General features: G+C 39.6%; 2 long non-coding RNA genes across 4 annotated transcripts in view; one reads left to right on the top strand and one right to left on the bottom strand.

Moving 5' to 3' along the window:
- Nucleotides 1-14,521, bottom strand: part of LOC147758111 (uncharacterized) — a 31,995-nt gene extending 17,474 nt beyond the window's left edge. The window contains exons 1-3 of one of the 3 annotated variants that reach the window (XR_015319470.1): nt 13,746-14,506; nt 6,275-8,724; nt 5,740-5,901 (exon numbers count right to left, since the gene is read on the bottom strand). This is a non-coding gene — a long non-coding RNA (uncharacterized LOC147758111). Of the gene's footprint in view, nt 1-5,739; nt 5,902-6,274; nt 8,725-13,745 lie in introns of all 3 variants that reach the window. The other 2 variants (XR_015319469.1, XR_015319468.1) reach the window with 2 other exon arrangements.
- A 289-nt stretch (nt 14,522-14,810) lies between these two features.
- LOC147758110 (uncharacterized) lies at nt 14,811-18,967 on the top strand. The gene is made up of 3 exons (XR_015328430.1): nt 14,811-14,886; nt 15,876-15,933; nt 16,321-18,967. It is a non-coding gene; the product is annotated as an uncharacterized LOC147758110 (long non-coding RNA).
- The last annotated feature ends 8,377 nt before the right edge of the window (nt 18,968-27,344 follow it).

The raw sequence follows: 27,344 nt of genomic DNA, 5'->3' as shown, positions 1-27,344 counted from the left end.
ATATATATATATGACATGTAGTAATCTAAAAAACAATCTGGTGTTTTCACTACTTAGCTTTAGGAGGCACGCGATATCAAATATGATACGTCAACAACTGTAATTCTTTGACATGATTACTCAGACTCGAAAAGATTTTTCATCGAAGTCTCGTAATTTTTCTAATTAATAATCCCACAGTGTTTCAAGCGGTGGAACGTTTAACCAATGCAAGCTTTATACGCCGTTGCTCCTCCAATATAAAAGTTGATCCATAAAGCACTCAAATTTTCAGATTTTACATGGCTTACCATAACTCGCCTGCTAAGATCTGAGGTAACGATGAATGGTCTGAACTCTGTTAACAAATAGAAGTGCATTTCGTCAACGTCACGTCGCTTTTCAGATAGCGTCGTCTTGTAGTACGCTATAGTAGCTAGATAATTACAAGTAGAGGAGTCGTCGTACGCGCAATGTACGTTAACTAATACTCCCTATTCAGGAACGGGGAATTTTAATTCATCAGTTTACGCAACAGATTAGCCGAAAACAAGCACTTCTCTGCGGCTATTCTCGGCGATGACGGAGTTTGCGGTGTTCCAAGATGTCCTTTAAGATCTTTAATTATTTTTGACGCAGATCTACGGGCCATGTGAGCAAGAGAACGTCATTCACGGACATGGAACCTCTCACATCGTGCGTATGAAAGAATACTCAATTCAATTGCACAAGGTTAGTAAGCGTGATTGTTTTAAGATAAACCTGGACTACGCCAGACGCACACTACGTCCAATCACGATACATTTATGTATGTGTAGATGAATATCTTCAATACAGTTAGATTTAAATATGAGCGAATAGACATTTGTGAGATATAATCCATCCTAGTCTACTTAGTTTTTTCTTTAAGTTGTACGTACTTGTAAACAATACTTTTAGCGTCAGAATATATCGCTGTGTATCGCTCAATGCTTGCCTTGTGTCTTTTAGGGTATCTGATAAGTTTCATTACTTGAGCTTCATGCATGATGACTTCGCGTTAAGCATGAAGCATTCGATTTCGAAGCTGCCTGCTATGGCTACAGGAGAAGCTTTTAGCGAGAACTTTGCATGAGGGCAGTTTCCTTTTCAACAGGCTTAATTCGTTTGAATACAAGAGACTCACAAAAGCGTACGTTCGGGAACGGCATATTTACATAATATCGCCTATAAAGTGTACCTCCCGTATCTGTAATGCTATTTTGCTCATTAAGGCACAAAACAATGAACCAACCCCTGAGGGCAATTTACATTCGTATGGTTTCCCTTGCAGATAGCTTTACTTAAAACGCGAAAGTGCCCTCATTTTTCTACAGCAGACCTATCTGAATCTGTCAAAATTTTCAGTGAGGTTTACGATAAACTGGGTAGCTTGGTGAGAGCAGATGGACCGAAATTCATGGATTATCGTACGAAACCTCTCCATTCGTAGTTTAGCCAAAAATTTCACCTGGATCTACAGTAAACCTCTAAACGATTTTTTCGCGGGCATCCACCTCAAGGGCACCGTTCAAGAGAACAGGATTTGCAGTATCCCGAAGGTGTGCCAACTTATTCTTGTGTTTTAGCTAAATTGTATCATAGGAATACTGAAACGAAAAGGTGAAGTACAAACCACTCTGGCTCAACCAGTACATACATTCATGCAACGCCAGGAAGTTTTCAACGAAGTATTGTACATTTGTGTATCTCGCATATAACTGGTCTTACTTTCCGACACAGAGTTTCGCTTAGGATATAGATGACTCTAATACAGACGTGATGTGTAGCTGAGAAGGGCTTTTGCTTGCAGTCCCGTTTCTTCTCTATCTACTGCGAACGCTGGTGGCCAGGAAACAATGTTGGCAAAGCAATACTCGGAGCTTAAGGTATAAGAAGTAGGAGCAGTGTACTCGGGCTGCAGCAGTGGTAGATTGGGACGAACGCTCTGTCATCCCTCCAAATGCTCGATTGTGGTAGCTCAGCTGACTGCGTGTCATGTGCCCGGAGCCGACGACAAGTTTGGCGTCTAAAGTTTGCCAAAGACCCAGAGTAGGGCCGAAACGTTCATGGAACCCTGTTCTAAGAATCACTTGTTCTTTGAGCAGCTCTCTTCTAGGGGCTTCCGTAGCAGCTAGGCAACCGCTTCTATAGACTTACATCTAAGCTCCCACACCCTTGGGCATGGACCGCTACATCCTTTGGGCTTTTCCTCATTTTTAGTTCATCTCAGACAGGTGAAACTGCCATATTCCAGTTATTTAATCAAACCAGCCTCACCCAGCAAGCCTAAAATCGTATTCACTTTGAACAAGCCCGAAACCATAGAGGTGCAGATATAGTAACTTTGGAAAACGGTGTCGGGATGCTTCATATGTGATTTGTAAAACTTTGTGCAATTAGAAGTTGTAGAAGTAACTCCAAGTGGAGTATAGTTAGGCTTTTTCGGTTGCGATTAATGTTAGAAACCACAACATAGATAAACAAACGGTTAGAATTAGAAATTTTTTAATTCGTTAAATTTATGTTTACTCTATTTTTTTTTTTACTTTTAATATTGTTTTAGTTCTTAAGATTAAGTTAAAACGAAATTGGCAGGGAAAAGGTGGACATTGTTCTTCTAGTACTCTTCGACTAAAAGCAAGTAACATCCCTTTTATTATCGCTGTCGGTTCGATTCTATTCGTCGTTTTTTTAGAGAAAGATAACTGAATTATTGTTGGCTAAAATATATCCTCCACAAAAAATTCAATAGATGATGTTAATAATCAATGTATCATGTCCTCTTATTGTACCGAGCGGAGCAGCTGACTGTAATCCTCTAAACAGCTCACTCGAGTCCCTTTGTTTCTGACATATGCCACACAACTTGTACGATGCAAGGCAATAAGGTCCTACGGAATCTCGGTACCCTTCTCTGACTGGAATTTTTAGATCACGAGAATTCGAAGTCTGGAGTAATAAGGTTGCGTTCGCCTATAGTCAATGCCTATTTTAACCATAATAGTATTTGCATAGAAGGGTATGTATCATCATCATATCTGTAAGTAGCAAATCTAACAGACAAATCAATATCTACATTATAAATCATAAAAAAATACGAAAGATAAACGTTGACTTTGAGAGAAAAAAACTTTTAAACATATTTATTAATATTTCTTTCTGTTTAACAATGTATGTTGATGTATAGATGTGCCCGTTAACGTATTAATTTCCTTGATAATCCTGCAGTCATTCTTAGCACGATCGGACCTTCTCATATTGTCCGTTTTGTAACTCCCACCAGCAAAATAAGCCTTGCATCGTTGGCCTCTTCGAAATCGACTAACACTACGTGAAACACACTTCTGTATGTTTAAAAGATCAAAATTAATCGTAGAATTCTATTTATATAGACCGAGTAAACAGTCATTTTGTTCAGCTGCCCTTGACCCAGTTATTGAGACAAAATATGGCAGTATCGTGATTTGATGCGGCATTCGAGTTTTAAGTTATCTGCTGTGAACAAAACCACGTCGCAACCGTTACGGAGAGCAGATCCACCTTGGACGCTACCTAAATATTATAGGCTTGACCGCTTATACGTCTACTGGTTTTAACGAATATGACAAAATTATAGGGCGGAAAAGTAATTTAATTGATACTAGAAACAGCGTCCAAGTCGCAAAGTAAGTGGAAATCCCTGCTCTCTGGGCTGGAAGGTGCGAATCAATCTTTTAGCATTAACTCGAACTTCATCATCTTATTTGCAGTCTGCATTATTAATTAAGTTTAGTTTTTTAAGACGGGTCCAGCCCAGTCGACGACCCGATTGGAACGCTTTTATGGAAAAATTACGTTACGGATTATATGGGCATCACGGCAGACTGAACGGAATGCAGTCCATTCTGACATCTACGAGCATTTGGGAAATACTACGTTCTTTTCTTTAGGGCTTTTTTTTATCAGTTGTAAACTGACACTCTGAGCGAAAGTACTTCAGATAGAAAAAAAATGGGTAAAAGTTTATTTATGGGCAAAATCTATGTGCTTCGGAAGGCGTCGCCGACTCGCCGTAACAAAGTTGGTATACTCGATCATGAAAAAGTATATGTCAAAAGACAGAGCAATTTCGTTTGTGTTGACGAGCTAAAAAGTGAAATTTTATCTGATTTATTTATAATTTTTTTGGCTTTTCACTACTAAAGAAATTATTTTCCCAGATCTGGAGTCGGTTTACGTTTTCATGATAACAAATGCATTTTAGAATTAAACTGCTAGGAATAGACTGTATTAATACATATTTGTTTCAAAGGTTATGCAGCCCTTTAGAAAAAGATCGTTACCTCGTAAAGGAAGAACTTGATAGTACTTGACTCCATTGTAAAATCGGAATGGGATGCTAAGCGTCGCTGACCTGCTGTCTCCACAGGACTATCCGAACGTATAAACACAAATTTGCCTAAATCTGGTAGCTCCGGTTGGTTGTCTTTCTCCTTCATCTCAATAGGTTCTGGACATGAGCTTCTACTTCAGGTATACAAATGTTTAAGTCTCGACTGACTGTTTTTGCTGTTTTGTTGATAATGTTAAATTGAACATTATGCCATATAGAGCATTAGTTAGAAACTGCGAGATTTACCTGGCTATTTAAGAACCCCTGTAGCACCAAACAGTAGCCAAACTGTCGAAAATGTGTGAAACAATGGATATAAAACTCGAAACTTTTATTTAGGATATGCACTGGTATATAACATTCTGTAGAAGCATAGGTAAGTGCCTGGCTCTTCCAACGGCAATTATTTAACGAAGAACTGTAGGGTTATAGAGTAAATTCCTATGAAGCTACAATCGCTAGCGGTTTTTCTACTCCCTAAGGAATAGTCACGCCTTCGTATCATCAGTATCAGTATATTATTAAAACAACAACAGTGACAGTATATTATTAACAGCGCCACGTTTAAAATAGGTTCTTGGTTCTGAGGTAGATATCAGAACTAAAATGCATATCCCTCACTCGGAAGACACGTTCGTCATTCACTCTGCTATCACCTCAGTAAGCCACCAGCTAAGCAAACATTTTGAGATAGTCAAGAATACGCCATAGTAATTTAATTTACCATAGGAAATGCAGGACAACGTAGCTCTAGTCGATAGACGTTTTCTACAGAGCGCACCCTCTTCCCCAAAATATTCAGTCCCGGAGACATAACAACGTCTTTCTCAGTGTCTCTTTTTATAAAGGTGAACTGCTGTTAGCGACTGTGAACGCTCAGCGATATAATTAAGTCTAGTACTCCATAACTACTCTTAAACTACTACCCTTTTGGCTAATACAATATCACATACAGTCGAAATACTCCTTGGAAACGTAGTACCCGCAAAGCATTTCAGTCAAAGATTCCTAGAAGTACTAATTTTAAATATCAATAAATAAAGCAAAACAGCCGAGAACAGATCGCAATAAAACCTGGTTTAAAGTTTTGCTCTATTTTTATCTCTGTGTGAAATCTGGAACAGAATGTTCTAAATAGTCAACTCAAAGCATGTTCAGCTCAAATGTGCTCAGGGCTGCATCTTACAAAAATGACTCAAGACTTATGGAAATCAATGCATTGATTTATGTTACATGATATTTTACGAACTACATGGGACAAACTAATGCAAACCGTATAATAGGACGATGTACTTCAGGCACAGATGAAACAGAATGCAGTCAAATGCCAATACGTCGTACTTAATTAAGACATTATATCTCAGTACCTTTTATGTTCTCTAGACGTATTTTTGAAGGAAATTATGATGATCGCTATGCCATAACGGACTATCGGCAGGATCGTACATAAGTTTTGGTGAGAGTAAGTTTGCTTCGGAGGAAGTGCTCACATTGATACGGCCCTTCTGCGCCCAAACAGGTTACAAGTCCTGAAAGTACCAATATGTAGTCTATTGAAAAGGTTAATGAAGATTTATGGTGGACGAATCATAATCATTGACCTAGTTAGCTTAACACAAAATCATCATTATGAAATAATCTCTCCTCCACCCCTCTTGGACCTATCTTAGCTGAATGACCGACTTCTTCGCCCAAATCGTTAGTGACTCACATAGGCCTATTTCTGTCTTATGTAGCTATAAAGCATGTGTGTATAGGTATCTTTAATCCCTTCATACCACTACTGAAAACCATAATTTTCGTTTCACTCGTAGAGCTTTCAAACTATACTATGTCAAATAGCACTGGAACGTTTTTCTTTTATAATAACGACTAAATTAATTTTGGCCAATGTAGCCTCACCATATCCTGCGATGTTTTTTTTACTTGTCTGCTCCAGTTGAGACGAGGGTCGTTTCCGCAATCTGCCACAGTATAAATATATGCGGGATATTGGATCTTTCAGGATGTGCCTACGTCATCAGTGCCCTGTGATCTCATTGGGAGTACCGAGAGATAAGCTGGGTTGGATTCCAGCAGTGGACGAGAAGGCAGATCGACTGGTAGAAAGCGTGAAGCGTGATTCTATGACAACTCCCTGCTTCGTTATTTGTTTTTGTTTTTTCTTTAAAGTATTTTGGCTTTGACGCAACGGAAACGTTACCCTGATACTGACTGACGCCGTCCATTGAGATGTGTGAGGCGTAAAAAGAACTGAATCCAACCTCACGACGTTTCTAACTGCCAGCGGGAGCCATTGGCGCCTTAGCGTTTAAATTTAGCGAACCTCGTATAATGAGTCTCTCCAGCCACTCGACTTGTGCACACGTTCGCACGAGTACGCCATTCACTCACCCAAATATACATACGGATGCGTCGATTTCTATCTTCCATCATTTCCATTCGAGAGTAAATTGTTTAAAATGCAATTCAGTGACTCACTCTTCCCATCAGTGCTTTAACTAGCTATTGGTGAAATGGATCAGTAGGGCCGTTTGAAACGGCCAAGGTGTAGCGCAGAATCTGGCCAGAAATTCAAACGAATGCAACTCTCACGCAAGACTCACTTGGGCTAAACGTATTCTTACGCCCCTTACCATCGGCGTTACCCTAGTGTTCCTGCTTTTCTAGCATTTGCCTTTGGCTACTGCTGCTGGAGCAAGGGCAAATCTCTGACCGGCATAATAGCAGTATCCAATTTCTACGATTATAGTTGTTATTTCTTGGCCTTCATCCTTCCTTTACCTCGAACGCAAAGCGCGTACATACTTATATGCATTATATAGAAGACTATGGCCCAGACATGACAAACTTAGGCGCAATTAGAATACACGGCTGTATTAGAAAAGAAGAGGAAGCGTGGTAGGTGTTTAAAAGTCATCTTTGTCGCAGAAAACAAAGGTATGCTATACCTTGAAGTTGAGATATGATGTGATATGCCTTTAACTGCTCATGTTATCTTAGAGGAGTAGAGCTCAGATATGTAGGTAATTAAAAATAATTACTCGCATTGGTTGAGTATTTTGTTGATAAACATACGGACCAACACAGAAAGCAGCAGCAACTGGTAAAGCAAAGGTGAATTAGAAGGCGAGGCTGCGCATTATCGTCTCTACTGAACAGACCGTAAACATTCACTCAATATTGCACGCTGGCTGGGCGAAAGGTAGTGCCTCTTTCGTGTCGATATATTTAGTTCTTTAAAATTGTAGACTAGATTTCCTCGCGTACGAACGCTCCTCGAAAGTAGTATTGAATTCTCTAAGTAATGCTTATCCAAAAATCTGGCTTAAGGCACAACTTGTGACGCCACCATGGTATTAGATCCCACCTGGGGCAGTGCGAACGCTGCCAACGTGTAACAGGCGCATTAAGCCACAACGTTATATTATACGGGTCAGTATGAATGTTCATTGGTTTACCTTTAACCATTTGTTGAACTAGAAACTCCCCTTTTATCCTCTATTGTTCGTAGTAGAAACACCCCCATGGCAGTTTCTTGGTTTTTCGTTTGCCCACAGATGCCATAAAGCGAAAAAGATTCTGAATACGCCAGCAAGCCAGCTCTACGCGTAGTAGAGCTTTCCTGGCTGCCTACCAGGAGGCGGTCAAACGCTTCCCCTTCTGCTGTCTAAGGTTTTCTCCCTTTCGCGAATGTCGGCGGGTACGAGAACAGGGTAGGCCATCGAGGGCACAAGGCATTAACTGCCTATTCTACGCTGCTCTGCGACGCCTTCAAATGTTGTCTTCGGGAGTGTAGGCCCCGCCAACGCCATTTTTCCGTATTCCTTTCTAGCTTATTTCTTCTTCTACACGTCCTAGCGGAAGACCTGTGAAAACACTGTCCGTCCCATCCAGATATCATAAAAGTAATATTGATAATAATAACAGTAGTAATAATAATAATGATGATGGTGGTGGTGTGTATCATGAATAAAAAAGAGTCAGATTATTCATGGCGGCGTAGAGGGTACTGAGAGAGAAAGAGTGGCTAAGACCAAGAATGGGAGAGGGTAAGAGCGCCAGGGGTCGGATTGTGGACTCCAGAGAAAAAGAGGTTCATAGTGAGGACGTGGCCTGGCATTTAGGTATTATGGTCAGCATGAGAGGGTGAGTGAGATTGGGTCACGCCGCTGCAGTACAGTCCCCTGCAGTCATCGTGCACTACTGACCTTGCGTAGAACTGTAGCGAAGTGGGGCATTGGCGTGGGATTTTTTACGGCGGGAGAAGGAGGTTTACGCGAAGGACGACTGAGTTTCAGGAAGTCAGAGAATAACCAACGTGAGGCACTCGTTGAAGGTTGGGTTCGGCACTAGGCGGGTTAGAAGCAAAGGACAGATCTTTCAAGTATGTACTCTGTCGAAGGGGGGATCGCATACATAGTTGACAGTCTTCTGTGTAGACTGGTCTTAACTGAGCGCTCATTTACCAATACGATGGAATTATTTTCCCCCCCCTCCCCCCCACATAACAGCACATATTAACGTTAGCTGTTTTGAAGTTAACCGCATATCAGGGAACACTCCACCCTGCTGAACGAACAAATATGATGAGAAAGGGACACTGTTCGTCTAAAATTTAGCTGTCTGTTACGCATGGTCAAAGCTAGCTGGTAGACGAGAAAATTCAGCCAATTAACCAGGAGCCGAAGAATGTTGGGTTTAAGCGGAAACAAGTACTTCAAGGACCTTAGCATGGGGATGGTATTGGCATAGTACGGTAATATGAAAGAGCGGAGGCTGATGAATCATCATGGCACACGCCCATGTTTTCGCCGCGGGCAACTTTCAAATCACAAAAAAAAAACGTTGACAGAGTAGGTACACATGGAGGAAAGCAACCACGTGCATTCCAAGTTTTCTAGAATTGGAATAATAGTTGAGTTATGAACGTGCCCAATAACACAAACTCAATATTTGGGTTTACAATTGTTCTGCTACACCATTTTGAGACTTTTAGAGAGTTGTCTCGTATCTAGTGCTTATTAATCCTGTAGCACAAGGCAAGCTGATTGTTACTCTCTAAGAATTCATAATTTGCGCTGATTTTACAATTATTGTTATATCTATTTCTGTCGTGCATAACGCTGGTAGTATGTATATTTGTGCAGTGAAGAATCACTGTGACCCCCCAGGAATACGTGTTATGTATGCTTTACTATGCTAAACATTACACAATGAACGAAGCTCTTAAAACAGAGTCCTAGAACTAAGTCTCAGCTTTCCTTTGTATAAATTAGGCGTTATCCTCTACTCAGGGCTAAACGGTCACGTGTTTTCTCGACTACAAATTAATATCAGAGTGACAAAGGAAAGGTTCTTCATAGAGATCCTTCCCTTTTTGTTGTAATAGCAAAAGTTCCGCTACGTTTATAAAAATTGGAAATTGCCTAACTATAGATTCCTTAATATATACATTTGCTGTAGGTAGGTAGGCAGCATTTGGGGGATATTTGTTATCATTTGTATTCCCCCAATTTGTACATAAAATTGGTAGTCATAGAATGAGAAACGGTTTGCCAGATTCTTGAAGATCAACATGTTGTAGCAGGACATCGTTTTTCTTCTGTTGGTTAAGCATTGAGAAATAGCTCGGTGGCTGAATATAAAGTGGCTAGGAAAGCGAGACAATGTTTGCAAAGAGTGTCAAGATTGAAAGGTGGGCGTACCGGCTTTCAGGAAACAGACCGTTCGAAGAATCTTCCCACCTTTTTGTCTTCTAAATGTCATTCCACTCAGATAGTAAAAAAGGCTCAGTCTTCGTTGAAGAACTAGCCAAGCTAACTGCAGGCAACGGTCAACGTGATTGGGGTGCCAATAGCATGATCATCATTTTTAACCTTAACATCAGTTAGCTCTTCACTTACGCTAGCAGCCGGTAGCAAAATTTAAATCAATAATTACCTTTAACTACCTGGTTCATAGCCTATCATCGAAGTTTTGCGGTAGCCTGAAGTCCAGATCTCTCTATTTTTATCAATCTTTTTCTCTTATTAAGCTGTAAGAACTTGCTTTACCTACCGATCTACCATGCCAGCCATTTACCTACACACACCAAGCTAACTACTCAGCTGGCTGTGGCAGTCTTCCCCGTCCCCGTACGACGGAGCCAATGGCACCTGCTTGTGTATTTTACGCTCAGTTCTACTGTACTGTCTACGTGATTAGGAAAGGAAGCGCGCTGCTACTGTTCCGCTGTTCCCGCTGATCAGGCGCTGGTGGACGGCCTTAACGCACTAATGATGCTTAGAGCGGAGTTCCATGCCCTGTGTACACACACCCGCTTGCCTCCATGTCTACCCGTCCCAGTCCTCCGCCTGCCGTCGGCTACTCCGTCCACCATTACTAGCCACGACCGCTGCAACGAGATACCCGCCTTTAAGGCTGCTTGTCCGCTGGCAGATCCAACGGTCGACCCCTCTCTGTCTGCACCCACAACGCCAGCGAATGGCCACGACATGAAGGCGAGCCGAAGTGGAAGAAAACCGGCATCTATAGAAGCGCACCTCAAATACCAAACATACGGTAGCTCGCGTAGTGGAAGCTTCATAGTGTAGTGTACAATACACTGCAAGATACATTGGCCATCTAGCGACATTTCGGCGTTACCAAGGGACTCCGATAACATCGGCTACAGGCGGTTACACACCTCGTTTAACTTAGAGCAATCGCCGAAGCGGACCGGGTTAGCTTCATGGTCCTATGGGACCCCCGGACACATGCGCGACCGAACCCGGAAGCCTTTGCACCAGCATAAAGCTAAAGATCTCCAAATCATTTTACAGCAGTGCAGCGCTACATATGGAACTGTGTCAAATCATAGAAGCTCAAATTGACCAAAGAACCAACAGGCTGAGTATATAAAAACATGGTTCGACTGCTACCAGCACGATCCTAGAGACGAATGCGGGACATATTAAAATTCAGGTGCCAAAATATTTCCCATTACCAATGAGAATAAAACATTCGGGTAAGAAAACATAAATTAAAACTGACATGATATAGCACGGGAGGTATTGTAGAAAATAAATCTAAATTTGTGACTTCAGTTAAAGAGGAGAAAAACTAATCAGATGTTAAATAGTTTTTTACGTTCAAACGTCTCTCGCTAACAAAAGAAACTTCGAAAAGGACTTTGATGACCATTATGTCGAAAAGATTGTCGACCTTTAATTTAATACCCACACGTAACGATATTTGAACTATATATATTCAATTTTGGCAACATAAATAATGTTTGAAAACCAGGCGCCAGATTGGTCTTTTAACTGGTGACATTTTCCCATTTCGAAAAAAAAAATATTTAAATTAATTTATTAGGTGAATATCCAGACAACTTCGCTTACTAAATATGGAAAAAGTGTACTAGGAAGGATCTTCTACATAGTCGAAAGGCAAATACACGCATACTTCTTACAGTACGGAGCGTACCTTACGGAGCTTACTGGGCAATTATCAATTGCCATTGAAATCTCTTTCTCGTTAGATCAAACAGAACCGTAGTGGTCTAGATAGTGACTGCATATCTCACAGCGATGTTTTGACGCCGGTAGCCCAATATCCTGAAGATGACAAGATATTTACCAAATCACACCGAAAAGTCCCGCTGGGAAGAATAGCGTTAATTTCGACGATCAAGTACTTCGTATGGTCGTCAAGCTTCACTGAGACTCCGCTAATCATATATCTCTAATCTCTCGTCTTGGCAATTCAAATTAAAGTATAGTTATTTCATGATGGCTCTCTTGGTCCGTACCAACCCGTTGTTAGACACACATTGTTGACATCTAAAAGTGTGAGCGAACAATTTCACACGTTGGCTTGAGCAACGTTTGCATAACGACAGTGTACATATCAGGATACTGGATGGCTGAGTAAAAGTTAGATTTGTTTCGAGGCAATAATAATAACAACATTTAACGCTTTGGGAGCTGTTTTCCTTAGAGAGTTGTGTTCGTTTGAACGTGAGGTGCTCTACTCTAAAAACCAGGGAATTCAATACAGCGAGAGCGGATTGTTTGGATGGATCTTAAATGTCCCTTCTGAAAATGTATTTTTTATGTTACGTATTTGTAGATTGATCGTTTGCTTGCAGCGTATACAGAATACAATTTGCGAGTAGAGAGCTGCATTTTAGCCGCGTATAGTCTCTATTAAGATTGACGATTTATAAATTATCATAACTGTTTACGCTCAGCAAATCCACATATACAAAAAATATCCGTATCAACTGTTGTTATATGCAGAGATAATTAATTAAAGCGGCAGACCGTTATTCATGTGGTTAGGAGTTACTGTAGCTCAATTACCTTTAATATCGTTAAATTTATCTCGAGCACTTATTAACCGCAGCATTAAAGAAGATAACGCACCCGTCCAGAAAAAATAAAACCCATACATTTTGATCGTTTTTTCTCTGGCGCGCTCTGTTATTCTTTTACGTGAACAAGTCTTCCGAATCTTCTTTTTCAAGTATAGCACCAAGGACTTGCATTCGTCCGTGGCCTAACCGGTGTGGGCCTTGTCGGCCTTATCTAGTATTTTCTACAAAAGACTTATGAAACAGCATGGTAACCATAAGAGCACTTATAATTTCAACAATAATTTCCTTCTTTTGAATTTTTTTGGATTTCTGGCTATAATTTTTACCGGCGGCGAGACCTGTAGCTCTGGTCACCACGATAATGCACTCAAAAGAATGTGCGTTTGCCGTCCAGACCAAAACTTTTAAGCATCGATTTACGCGTATCCCTATGAGACATTACCCAAAGTTTGCCGGGCTCCGCCATAACCTCTCACTTAACTACCTTTTCCTCCACAAAGACATATCTAAATAATAAGGTTTATTGCGAAAGGAGAAACAAGGCGAAATAATTATACAAAAAAAACATAGAGCAGCGTCAGACTTTAGTGGAAATCGCATTGACCACAGTAGACTAAGTTTGATGCCCTTAGAGGCGAATTTTCCAAATTGCTTCTATCCTTTTTATATTTAAACACAAAGGCATTTTTTAATATATATATATATATATATATATATATATATATATATATATATATAACTAGAATAAAAATGAAAGGTTCAGAGTCTTAGCTTTGAGTAATTCCACTAGCGTTGCATAAGTTTTCCAAGCGCCTTCTATATTTAGACGTTTAGAGGGTATCACCTTCCCCGATTAAAGTGTTTAAATTCATACGACTTTTCACCAGGCAACAAACATATCGTGGTACTGTGCCAGAAAGTGAAATAATATAGGCTTTTGACAATACTTATTTAGAATATCCTCGACGAAGGGTGTCATTAGCATAAGAATTTTGAGTGGTAAATACTAACCTGTTGGGTCATGTGGTTTATCTTCTAATAAATTAACGAATGGAAGGGGCCATCACGCGTCTGCGAGGAGGCAACAGTTAGACCGAAAATAGGCGCATTTCTTTTAGGAGGCCTAACTGGACCTAGCACAAAGGTGAGCTGGTGGCGCAAGTAGGTATCTCCTTCATTCAAAATTAAACCAGCTGATTCTCAAGAGGCTCCACTAGTGACAAGAACGGGATAACATTTAAGAGGACGAAAAACGGTTCTTATCGCCAAAAATATGGCAAGCGTTTGTCAAGGAACTACCGCAGGTCGGTAACTGCGAGAATCAAGATTATAAAGGATCAAACAACCTTGTTCCGGTTTCATTTTACGTGTCACATCATCCACACAAGTAATGGACTTGTTCCCTAACTTCCGACCAAAATACAAATCCATTAAAAAGCATGTGACGCACATTTTATGCAAATTTGTTGTTGCTAATGCTAGATAATCTTTACACGATGTACTTTTATTTGAAAAAGCGACTCCGATTCGGGTTTTAAGGGTAAACATTTTGAGAACGGTGGTGAACAAGGAAAAGCCAGCTGGGAAATCGTACCCAGTGTTTCTCCAAATGCGTTAAACGTCGTTCCGGGACAATAGCTTATCTGTGGTAGAGCAATACTGGTGGATTATTACTGTGATTTGCTGGTACACGATTTCGAAAGAGGTAACTTGGTCAAAACGAACATTTTATTCTAGTACGTCCATAGAACGCTTCGAATTTCATGAGAATCAAGATAAACGACCTGAAGCTCGCAAAGTTTAGCTAGCTCTTTTGCGAGAACTTAGTTTAAGTGACGGTGAGTAACACTTAATCCAAAAAGATATTTATCGGCAATAATCAAGTGTTATACGGCTGTTGGCATTGATCATACAACACGTGGTAATCTAAACTCTAGACAAGGCGTAAACACACTTCTAGCAAGTAGGTGTTTAGTAATGGCAGCTTAAAGGCTTAGTACTCAATTTAGATTATATGACACTGCTATCCGCGGAATATAAATGTACAAGATAGAGCAGGATCGATTATTTCGGTGGGTTCAACTCTTAAAGCACTGTTATAAAAAAAAAATGTATCAAAAATCATTTCTACGCATTTGTTGTTATCAGTAAGGTAATTCTTGACATTTTTGCTGCCTGAGCTTAAGCTAATCCCTAAACGTTAATTCCGTTAATATAATAATTAGAAATAGCATAGGCGCGATTCGTCTAATTTAGGCTTTTGCAAAATATATTCGATATTAAACTGAAACTTATTTAAATAAGAACTAGCTTGTTTAACAGCTTCGTTACAAACACAGCAGGGAGAGACAAGGCCTGAGGAATCGAATTGATTCTTGAGGAATCTGCGAAAAAAGTACACTTTCTCCAAGTGGAAACGTAACAGCCAATGAACATCACGAGACACCCATCCCCACAATAGAATTTATTACCCTATTGATTACCTGCCCTACTAAAATTAAATCATTTCGCAAAAATATATAAAACAGAGAAATATTGAAGCCTTGCATTTGATACGATATCGAATACATGAGAATATGGAAATTGTATGTGGTCGTCCCATTTAGGGACACGAACATTGGGCCTTTTGGACATAATTTAAGGTTAGTCAGAGAATAAAGTGAGTGGCTAAAATGTCTGAGAAAATTTTTGGCTCAGTTTAGCCAGAAGAATGCCATATAGAAATTTAATTTATATCAAATAGTAACATTGGATTAATTGAAAAGCTAACTGCGATCATAATACAGAAATTATTCCAGCATAGGGCTCGAGCTCATCCAAATAAAAAAAAAAGGTGTTTATAATGTGGCCATTGTAGTAATTGTCACACCCAATTCTGATTACTAAAAAACAGGGAAAAAAGTGTAAGTCACGATCGTCTAAACAAGACAAATGCCTTGGTTAACAGTAGTTGATCTCAAAGCCAATAAGCGCTGAGAAAGATTTTTTTTTTTTCGGTCATTCAGCTAGTTGCTTATTGCGTAGAGCTGGGAAAATTGAGTACATTTGACAGTAGATTGTTTCTAATTTTTCACCAATTCACAATAGTGATAGTGTCTGAGAAGCAAAGCTTGAATAAAATATAGTTTGCCTGCCTTTCAGGACATCGAAGGACTACTAACTCACAGTAATTGCGAACTGATAGTTCAATCCGAATATAGTGAGTGAGCGAAAACTACATAATATGACGGATATATAAACGCAAAGATACATAGTGTTACAAATACAGTGGAAACATGCATTGGGTATAGTTGTAGTAAAATATATTTTTTATTGTTGCTCTTTCTTAAAGGAACAATTTTTTTTTCTTATAATTCAGAGTTTCGAAATTATTCTACGTCTTCGCAACACTTTTGGAGATGACTGACACAATTTCTTAAAGAAGTAATTATGATGACTAGGTGCTTGCTGGCAGCTAAATATAAACACTTTTTGGTTTGAAGCATATGTGAATAAACGTAGCATTTTTTGTACATGGATGCAAAGGTCTCGCGCCACAATTTCGTCTTGAATTACCCATTCCTATTTCGGATAATGTATTTTGCAGGTAAAGACCAGACGGTATCGAGGAGAAAATCCTAATGCAGCGATATTTCATGTCGGAGCAATGAAGATTCTACGATGCTGGAGTCTGTGCGTTTTGCGGAAATATTTAGAAATTACACTTCGAACTTGTGACTTAAGCGATCTGATGCAATTGTGAAATTCTAATTCGTGCCGCTCACGCCATCACAATCAATGGGCTCCGATTAGGCAAGAGCACCGACACCATAATGGGGACGGTGGGGAGCTTTCCAAGCCAGGCTCATCGGGCTGGCACCGTGTGTAACGCATGCAAACCTATTTACATAATGACTATTTGCTTGCACGATGCGTGTACCACTATGATAATAATGCACGACGGCTCAGGTTCTTATTGCTGTCACTAGCAGGAACTATCTCGTCATCATTATCATCGTCACCCGCATAATCATCATGGCACTGTGACCTCTGTTGATTCAATTGTGGACCTTTGCTAATGGACCACGTTGGTGACAATTAAGTAGTGCATGACATCGTAATCATCATGGTATCTTAAAACCAATACCTAAAAATAATCTAAGCTTAGAAAGCTTGTAAAAATTGCCCAATACATCGTCCTCATTAGTGGCAGGATATATGTTAGTTAGGTACCTATTATGCGATATCTCTATGCAAAAAGAAATGGCGATGTCGTCCAAAAGGGTAATGTCGTTGGAAAAGCTTTAGTTACAGTCCATGTCATGCCTCTAATGACTACGGTATTAGTCATGACAGAAACGGTTCGAAAATCTGCCACAAGGTCTGCAAGTGAAGCCGCGTTAAATGTGAACTCTAAACCTCGATGGTTCCCTCGTTTCACCTCTCGTCGTAGGCAGCTTTGCGTGCTCCAACGTTCGTCGACAACTGTGAAAGCCTATGCAGGAAGCCCAATGCTATCATAGAAGTAGCTCGGTGAAGCATCGATTTTAAACGAAGAAACTATGTCAGGCCATTGCGTTGCCGCTTTTTTGGCTTAGAAATCATTTCGCAGAGGTAATTGTTCATCAAATTTCACACACAACCGATATGAGATGCGCAACAAATATTTTACAAGAAAAAGGTCATTTAATTGCGTGGTTTCCCGACAAAAATACCTGCGCTAAACTAGCCACTGATTTTATACGATTATCATAACTAGAACAAGAGGCTCTGTGTATGTACACTGATCATCTGCCAGTTTCTAATAAAGCACACACTGTTTAACTGCAGAAACTGTACCAATGTAGGCAGTATAATGCAATTGATTCACTTCAAAAAAAGAAAATAGATCTTTATTGATACGTATTGAGTAATCGCCGAATCCGATCGTTTGACTTAAATCGCCAGGTTTCCATGCAGCAACGGCTCTCATGCTTAAAATAACGTTATCGTTTGGATCCTCTAAGAAGACATTTAACATTCGTTCATTTCTAGCTTTTTATCTCTTTGTAAGCTGTTAGTTACTTAAAAAACCTTCTGGAGGCGTGTCCGCCCAGAAATTCAGTCGCCGCTCAACAGAGCTAGCTACCTGGTGATAAACGCCATTACCATTTTCATAAGATAAATTTTCGCGGATCTATCACACCGTTGTTACCACGTCTTTTAAATAACATGGTAGGTTGATTGCATTCAAACAGCACACATGTCTTGTATAAACATTTATTATAATCTCGCCTTCGGAATTTACTATCCAGCTTAAATATGATATGACAAAACCAAAAAAAAATGTAATGGGCAGAAAGCGTTACGCGGCCCAGAAGACGACCATAGCTGACTGCATGGACACTGAAATTTCTATACCAATAAATCTATGCAAACTGCTGAAACATATAGTAATCTTCAAAGGATCTTAGTGTGGATAATAATATATGATTATTTAAACAACGCTGAAATTTATCGAGCTTTACGAAACCGGACAAGAGCCCGCCCCGTGACGAGGGTTGTTTATATACACTCCTATGGATGTGCCGGCAGCCAGAAGGAGAGAAATAAGAATGGCTTTACCCTAATATTTCATTCAACAGTTTTTCAAAGTTGCGATTGAACCAGTTAACGTGCCGGTATTGATCGTCGCTTAGATACCATCGAGCGAGAATGATTTCTACCGTTACTTCAAATGTTTAGATAGGCCAGTTGTGCCAGGCCATACGTAATTTCATACATTCGGGGTACATTTTTTCTATTGATTCTCTATTTTTTCTAGGAATAAGGGGAAAGGTAGATTACTGGAAAGGAATAGATATAGCGCATCGATTATCTCGAAAATTAATCGCGGTGCGTATCCCGCAAATAGTATTAAAATTATTGTAATGAAAATTCGGATCGTGCCCTGAAATACTTAAGCCAACTGTGACCTTTGCTTTTACGGCATTTTGTTCGCTCTATTAAGACACAACTCTTCTACAATAAAAAAAACTTCCAACTCAGAAGGCAGTTCGCTTCTGATTTAAAGAGGTAACGTTCTGTTGACAATTAGGACATCAATAAAAAAAAAAAACAAAAAAAAAAAGAAAAAAAAAAAACGTTGCTTTGAGCCATTGCATATTGCGGTATTGAAAGTGGGCTATCCTTTCAAGCCGAATCACACACAGCTGGAGTAAGATATATCATTTAGCGATTAAATCTTCCTAAGTAATGTTTATTTGTAGAAAAAACAAAATCAACGTCAAGTGTTTGTAGTACGCTGCATTTAGGTTCTAGTATATACATCTTTGAGACTTTGCCGTGGCTCAGTATGGTTCATTCCCTAAACAAACTGAGTCATAGAACAGACACTAAATCCTACTTATTAGAAACATGTATGTATATTCATACATAAACATAATAATAATAATAAAAATCCAGTTTCATGCGATTCTTAATGATTTTCAAAGATCGATACGGCGTTATCCACCACTCGGATAGGACGACATTATACTGCGTTAGCCAATTTATCGCCTTTTGCTTACTAAACTTGAAAACACGTAAAATCATCTAGGTTTGAATTCCCACGTAGACGCACGTCGCTTCCTGCTGAAAGCGATGAACTGTATAGCATAAAAGCCTTAAGAACCTTAATACGCTGTTTAGTTACGGTATCTTCAGCATCTGACTCGTGTTATTTTTGATTTGCTCAGAGTACGGTGTTGCAGTCATATCAGAGTTGACAAACAGTAATATTACTGCGCCTAAGCCTCTAGTGTATAAATAAGTCTCACTCAAAGAACGAATGTTCTGACCAACACAAGATTTGCACGTAGTACCTACTTCAGCCGTCTAACCGGTTAGCACTTGCAACATTGTATCTATAATTTTTTTTACATTTGGGTTCAGGTTTCCTAATAAAACTTCACCACTGCAGACTTTTCTAAGTTCGTTCTGATGGGAAAGCTAACCCTGATTAGTTCGATAGCACGCGGCTTCAAAAAGAGACCACCGTACCTTCCCCGAAGGCACTGCACATAAATGTGTACACTGTACTGTATTGCTATGTGAATAAAAAATAATATTGTAATTACTTTACATTGTACGTACGTAATACCGGAACAAGGTTGTGGCTGCGATCTGGCCTTAATAACGGTGAAGAAAGCTGTTCCGGCACGTTGTTCATCTTTAGTCTCTAGTCCACGTCTCTGACACTCACCAGATTATAACACATATGCAAAACATGTTATCACACTGGATCTCTTCAACAAAAGGTTCATGGGTGATCTCGCTCGATCTAGCCTGTTGCATTACGCAGATCGTTTACCCCCATTCCAATTTTCTCGTTGCATGTTCCCCTGTCCGCCTATTTCAGACGACAGCCTCTTAAATTCTCTTAGCAATTGAATGGACACTTTGGTTCAGATTTTCCGTTGTTGTATTTTAATCGTTCTGCGGTTAATCCATTAGCACGCATCAATGATGCCCTTCTTAAATCGCGATCAGAGCGTTGATTCTAGTGTTGACTCGTTACCCATTCAGGATCATTTTGCTATTTCTAAATGAAGTAGGCTTTTGCTTTCAACAAACATAGAAATCCAGGACCGCTAGAAAAGATCAAGCAAATCAAAAGGGAACAAACCGTGAAGCCGGGAAGAATGATTGTACATCGAAGGAACGATATTTAGTATCTATTGTATGGAGCTTGACTTGTATAGAATTTATTTATTTCGCTCGTGTAGTTTTTACTATACGAGTATTTTCATCAAGCTCATGAAAAATGTCTAAAGCTATTTTCGAAACAAAATTGGAATACTAGCTTTAATGCCAATCATCAGTGACCTATTAGATTGTAACACTCCCGTGGAGAGTTTGCTGTGGCCTTCGATAAAATGCTTCAAATATTTCTGTGGTAATTTGCAGAAATGATGGGGCTTTTGAGATCGACGCCCCAACACCCTTATTTCTGAAATATTCAATAACCTTTTAAAGGGAAACTGTTGAGGTTAACTAACGGCAGAGCTTGGATGGAACATTCGTATGCTAAACTTGGCTGAGTACAAAAAATCTCTTGAAGTAAAAGAATACCCCCGAGAGTGTTCGTCATTTATCGAGGACAAATCGAAAAGGTATCAGGATCACTTTCAAATCAAACGAATCAGCTTGTTATGGATTTTTGTTATGGAAGCTGGCAGCTTCTCGAAAATATACTGACAAATAGTCTCACAAAAGAATACGTATGAAGAGCAATCCGGCCGGAGCCTGCAGGTCGAAAGTAGCGATAGGACCCGATATTCCTGAACAAAGAAACACTTTAAAGAAAATTACTAGGCGAGCGGTCTTTACGGAAGTGAAGCGACCAAATTCATCACCAAACGCCCATAGAATGTACAGAGAGACCTGCATACAGCGAACATGTAAATAGCACATAGGGAACTGTGTGTGCGTTGGAGCCCATAGTCGCTGCATTTTTAAAGCCGTTTATACGTACGTTCTAAAGCACCATTCTCATGGTTTTTATTACTGAAAGGATAGATACCGCGCTAAGACTTGTTTAGGATCCTAGACAGATTAGAATACTTAGAATGTAATTACATGCGTATCAGCTAGTTTCGAAAACTTGTCAGTCTACACGATTAGTGGCCTAACTCGCCAAACCACTCCAAGTTTAAGGAAACCTAAAAATTCCACCCGAGGTATTATGGATATCAGATATGAAAATTGGCTTAGCACTAAATAGTCAAGTTCTATAATAGAAATCCAATATAATAGAGGATCAAAGAATTACTTCCATGTCGATCATTGGTGATGAGGTAGATTTCCTACATTCGTTAAATTATTCTTCGAGGAGTTAGCTAGATATTGCATTAAATTGGCGGCCACTGAAAAGCTAAGATGTCGCTCTGGGCGAAAAAAAGATGATTGGATATTTCGTATGCGTTATCTCAAGACGTTCGCTACTACGTTTCCATATGCGATACTGTGGCTTATTTATATAGACACAAAATATATGTCACTGTGATAGATAAGTATGGAACGTTTACCGCATCAAGCCCTCACTGAAGCCAAATTAACATAGATGCATAGTAATTTATTTCCATTAACAAATGTACAAGACCTTAGTAGTTTGCATGTACCAAACCAGATTAGCACCTGGGACCTTCTGAAAATCCTCGCCGCTATTGCCTACGGGCAAATGCGCAAGTACTTCTGAGCATCTCATCGTATATAAGCCATCTAGGTGTATAGGAGAAATGATACGATTGAATCGTGGCGAGCGTTCAACTCGAAATGTCTAGGGACATATAGGGCGAACCGAAAATTCGATTGAATTTTTTTGACGCCTACCATTTTTATGCGTGGAACGCTTGCTTGAAGATTTTGTGTTGTGCGTATGCACAAAGAGGGATCAAATTTGAAGGACTTGTTAGGATTGCTTCGTACACGACGGACATCTACCCGCGAGTGCGCCAGCTACTGAAATAGTCGGGCAATATTTTCTCTTACGGACACATGAGGTGAGAGTTGGACAACAAAAGCATGACGAGTCCTCTACTTGTGCTGAATAAGAATAGCGATGATGCCCCTGTACGCCGACTAGGAGGCATCCTCATAGCCTGTACCTAAGTTTAAATCGAGCACGTAGATCTACTGTTCGGCTGTTGTGCACGGTCTCCCCAACGGTGCATGAAGTGTCAACAGAGCTCAGCGTAACTTCTCTAGCCGCTAATGAACTATGTGCGCTAAGTTTGTTTGAACGCGAGAGGATTTCCGTTCTAAACGAGAGACGTGAAATCAGAAAACGTTAATTATCAAACTCTCGACTAGTTAGATGAACACGATGCTGTAACGCTTTGAGCGCAAAATATAGATAGACTGTATTGTTTGTAATTAATGCAATAAGTAGCAAACACTACAGTATCTACTTAGAACAGAGGTTAGACTATTTGTTAATAACACGTTTCGAGTTTGAAGTAACAATGAATTTTCCGTCCTCTTTGCACTGGTTCCGTAGATTTTAAATGCCCTTTATTAAGTGACTACCGCCACCGCATAATTCAAACGACTTGCTACTACGATCATAGAAAAGAAGATTGTTCAAGATACTACTTCTGGTCGAGTAGACCCACGTCCACGGAAGTTGTCTACGAACTCGTTGTATAACAATAGTATACGAATGTTCATACGCCACCGCCATTTGAATCAGCTATATTTCAGACTTTTTACTGCTGAAGCCATGTATGGAATGCATAGAATGAAAACAGAGTCGACCGTACGAAAAGTGCGCCAATCCATTTCGCCTATTTCGTACCGCCATTCCCGTTATTGGGACTTGTGTAAAAGATGGGGGGTTGAAGATAAGGTGGATACGACAGATTCATTAGACGGCTCTACTCTAGATTAGAAAATCGGGAGATTTTAGAACACAAACTGTATGAAGGGGATACTAGCAACTCGAGTTAGCCGTTGTTTTGTCGGTGCCCTAATCGTGCTTTCGCAACGATTGAGAGACGCTCGCTTACCTCATAATCCGAGAAAATATGCTAAAAAGGTATTAAAGCCGAATTGCCCATCTGTAATCAGGCATAATTGTATAGTGACAACTAATTCATAAAAACATAGTTAAATTCTAAACTGTTGTTGTCAAGCTGCTTTTCTGCAAGATGAGGATATTGTTCGTGTGTTCACCCAGAAACACACAGATGAAAATGGAGGTTCCATTGATGAGTCGTATGTCGCTGGTTCTGGCTGGCTTTCTCTGCTCATCTCAATTCAAGGCCAACAAGATCATATTAAAAATAGGACTTTATTTTTACTCAAACTAGTGACTCGCAGAGCATAGAAGAGCCTACGGAGGATAAGCGTTCCTATCGCGGTTATCTGTTTCAGAAGAAAAACGTTCCGTTTTAGTAGGACTTGATCAATCCACTGTTAAAAATTTCGGCAGTTTTGTTTGGTCCCTCGTATTGGTAGAGCTCAGGGGTACTCTATTTGTGAGTTCTTCGTAATAATATTTTCCAAGAATAAAAGATATGTGGCATAACAATGCCTAGTTGATATATTGCATTTCAATTGCTAAGTCTCCGATCGCCATTAGACTAGATAGTCGTCGCAAAAATGATAATGTAACTCATGTTTCCTACCAGTTTTTCGGCCCTAATTCTAGACAATTTCCCAAACCCATTTAGTCCAGACAATCCGTCATAATATACTATCGAAAGAAAAAAAAGTCTTACTGAAGCACTACATGTTTAATAAGTTGTATACTTATATGTTTGGAGTGTACACAAGGCTTTTCTGAAGCACAATTACAGATATAAATGTGTAGAAATCAAATCACGTTATTGATACAACACATCCACAGCAATGATACGAATTAACAAAATTTCTATTTGTTAATTTATATTATTAACAAATGTTATTTTTATATATTTACAAATGGTATTTTAGTGTCACAGCTACATTATTTTCATTCCACCGACAAATTTAATTCACCACTAGATCCTTATAACGGGCAACATGTTAAGATCTGCTTGAGACTGCAATTGAGATATGGGCCAGTTTTATCTACACTGCGCCTAAGAGCCACTCTACGGGTATACCGACTCTTTACTCACTCAACAGCGTCTATGTGTTTCATGCGGGAACAATAAGACTTTCAGAAAAATGATAATAAACTGTAAATTTTAAATTACACAACATCTAAAAATTCGAAATCAAGCTCCGCCACAGTTGGGCATTAACTTTTCGATATTGTAGCAAGCTTTGACTTGGGTTTCAACTTGTTTGAAAGTATATTTTAGAGAACGTCAAGCGAAGCACAGATAGATGAACATTTTTCTCTAAAAAGTTACAAAAAACACCTTAAAAAATCAACGTCAGGACCAACGGGATTTGTTTCTTCTGAGAATGGACAAAAAACCTCTTTAGTTAGTGGCCGTCTCAGGAGAGGAATCCCAGAGGAGACGACAATGTTGGCTATTCGATCGATAAAGTTACGGTAAAAATCTTTAGGGATTTACAGAATCTCTCTTATTGACAAAAGGAACGAAGGTGAGACCATTAGTATAAAGAGCAGTACGGATCGTACGCGCAGTTGAAGAACAAAGCCCAATATCACATAGAAGAAGAAGAGAAATCTAACAACTAGGAAGCTTCTTCGAATAACTCAATTTAAAGTGGCCTCAAGACTAAGTTTTGAGAAGTTAAGCTAGAAAAGAATCATACAATATATTTCTTAACTAGTAATAGCATATGTCCATATATAGCAATACGAAAATCTAATGTTAAACCTAAGGAATATAGTAGTAAATGGATAGCTAATTCCAAGTTCAATATAATCTGTTGATTTAGCTTTTCATAATCTGCTTTAACTAGATACTGGCTTCGTTGCTACTTGGTTTGTAGCCCCAAACAAGCAGGACCCAAAATAGTATTAAGGCAAGGGTCAAAATTTATGACACCTTTGAAAACAACCAGTGCGGCGTGAAAGAATCTATTCGTTGATCTATTTGTCAAAGCCTTTTCTATCATAGGCCCTCAGTATCTCGAGCTTTACGTCCGCTATCGTCGTTGGCCATTCCATCAGACAGCTGCACGAAATGAAGTTTGCCTATGCTCTAGACCACGACGTGTTTTTAATATTAGGGATCAAATACGTCACCCACTAAATTATCACGGAGACTTTATTGTGGGCTCACCACAATTTATCTTTTTTCATTGAGTAGACCTATGTTACCGGTCCATATAGCCTAACTAGGCTATGTTATGGGTTAGATATGACGCTATATGGGCTACAAATAATTTCGTGCGAAAAATCAGCCATCAAAAAAATCAGAAGAAAATGCTTTTCTTTTTAAAAGACTATGCCTTACCATCATAGTGTGATGGACTACCGTTCTTCACAGCCAACTTGAAAGCATTGTCTGTCATCATGATTCTGGTTTAATTATGCATGGTAGGTTCTGACTTATTATTTCTACTATCTTTGATGTGCTATATATGCCCACACGTCATTGAAAACAATGACCTTTGCTACAACTCGTGTGAACGTACGAAGCCGTAATGTAACCTGACATATATGCGCTCATAAGCTGAGTTGTACTCTGGGGCTACTTATTTACTCCAATTTCGTTGTAAAATTAACATTGACGATATCTGGTTTCGTGAATGCCTGAAATGCAGCCCCAAGTTAGTCATAACTCAACATAGTGACCTTCATAAAACGTAACTTGCTTTCAATCTGGTTTTTAGGACATAAATTTGATAAGGGAAAAACCGCAGTAGAAAAACGAGCTGCTTATTGTGCCTTTTTGTCGTTCAGCAAAAATGCGATCCAATGCTTTGCTGTCCCTTATGGCCCGATTTTTTCAAATTGGGTTGAAGAAAGATATTTCGTCACTCGAACTACGCTGGACTTTTTACCCTCTTGGATCCGAAAAATTGTAAAAATTCGATAGGATTAATCAATGTTTTTTGTTTCCGAAAAACAGAGTGATTAGTAGAACCCCACTTTTCCTATATAACTGAAAGCAAGTACGCAATAGAGCTTTACTGTTATATATACGTGTGTGACTCATTAAAAAATATACAGGGGCTAAGGATTCAGTAAATGGTTGGCCCGAAGGTGGCAAATAAGTGCTGCCTGCATATTTTCTAACAGTTAATTAGGCTTTTATCTATCAAATGTAAACTTACTAAGATGCGAACTATAGCGCCACTATTTCGTTTCTTAAAGTTTACAATAACCTGTTCAATACCAGTTAATTCTCAAGTCATTCTGCGAGAGAATTGCCCATTTCGTATACGTGGTATATATCCATGAATATCTATCGTCTATTCATCTGTTTTAACGCAACAATATCAATGATTAGGCTATGTTAGTAAAAAAATGCAAAATTAAAAGCAGAGCTCTACCTGTTAGGAGTATGTCGTTTCGAAGGTGAAGAAAGCTGTGTGCCTGTGGGTCTCGATCGCGATGGGTATGAGATAAACTCGAAGTTTGGACATATTTGCTCATCTTGCGTTGTTATATAATCCTAGTTGTAGAGTGATGGTGGGTTATGCTTAGCGAATAGGGAAGCTATGCGGCGCGTGCGTAGCACCACTTCAGCCGTGTTATGTACAACAAGGTAACAGACAGGGAAGTTTGCTGAAGTCAGACAAGGGAAGACGAGCGGGAAAATTTAAACCAGCAGGGGGAAGAGGAATTTGAGGCGAACTGGGAGCCAAGGGACAGAGGTGGGAAGGGCCGGGACTAGCCATCGTCGGAGAAGCAGCAGCAGTAGTCAGTTTTTACCTGTGATTAAATGCGATTGTAACAAAGCGCCTGCCCTGCCGTTATTCTCCGGCCCGTCCTGCAACTAGCAACTTTTGCTATTCATTCAGCGTCGCCTCTGCGGCCTTGGATCTCTATGGATACTCGTCTCAAGGCAAGGGGTCGATGGAATTCCCTGATAAATAGGGTGATCTGTTTAACGCCATCGGGTTGACTTCCCTTCGTTCAGTCGTCTTCATAGCTCTTCATGCTTGTCTGTTCAACTAATGCGGAGATAGATAGAAGCCGTTTTATAGTGCCATTCACGCACAGAACAAATTGTCATATCTAAGCTCAAAAAATATGCTCCT

The sequence above is a fragment of the Varroa destructor genome, unplaced genomic scaffold (genome assembly GCF_002443255.2).
Source record: "Varroa destructor unplaced genomic scaffold, Vdes_3.0 BEIS01000001.1, whole genome shotgun sequence".
In the NCBI taxonomy this organism is placed as follows: Eukaryota; Metazoa; Arthropoda; class Arachnida; order Mesostigmata; family Varroidae; genus Varroa; species Varroa destructor.
This window is presented reverse-complemented; position numbering and strand designations above follow the sequence as displayed.